The sequence below is a fragment of the Colobus angolensis genome, unplaced genomic scaffold (assembly GCF_000951035.1).
Source record: "Colobus angolensis palliatus isolate OR3802 unplaced genomic scaffold, Cang.pa_1.0 Scaffold122, whole genome shotgun sequence".
Lineage (NCBI taxonomy): Eukaryota > Metazoa > Chordata > Mammalia > Primates > Cercopithecidae > Colobus > Colobus angolensis.
The window spans coordinates 6,423,135-6,423,508 of record NW_012113364.1 but is presented as its reverse complement, the minus strand read 5'-3'; positions in this window follow the sequence as shown (position 1 = coordinate 6,423,508).

Genomic DNA, 374 nt, shown 5'->3' with positions numbered 1-374 from the left:
TATTCCTCGGTAACTCCAGCTTGCACCCCTGCAAGGCACAAATCTCAATCTGGTGTGTGGGAGAATATTGCTAAGCTAATGAGCAATCCTGCAGAGGTCCCTGCCATGATGCCTAGATCTCTGGATGTCATAGATAATACACAAGCAGATTTGAATCCAATCCAAGTCAATAGATTTATTTGAAAATGCTGATAGTGACAGAGACCCGTTCACACTGAGCATGTAGAGGAAGTGGGTGGAGTTAATAAACAGGCTATCCATATATGTGGGTGGATATATGAGAAATACATATGGAACATACAAGGAGTAGAAAGGAAAACCAGGGAGGCAGACCAGGACAACGTTGTCTCCCCACTGCCTGAGGGATTTCCTCG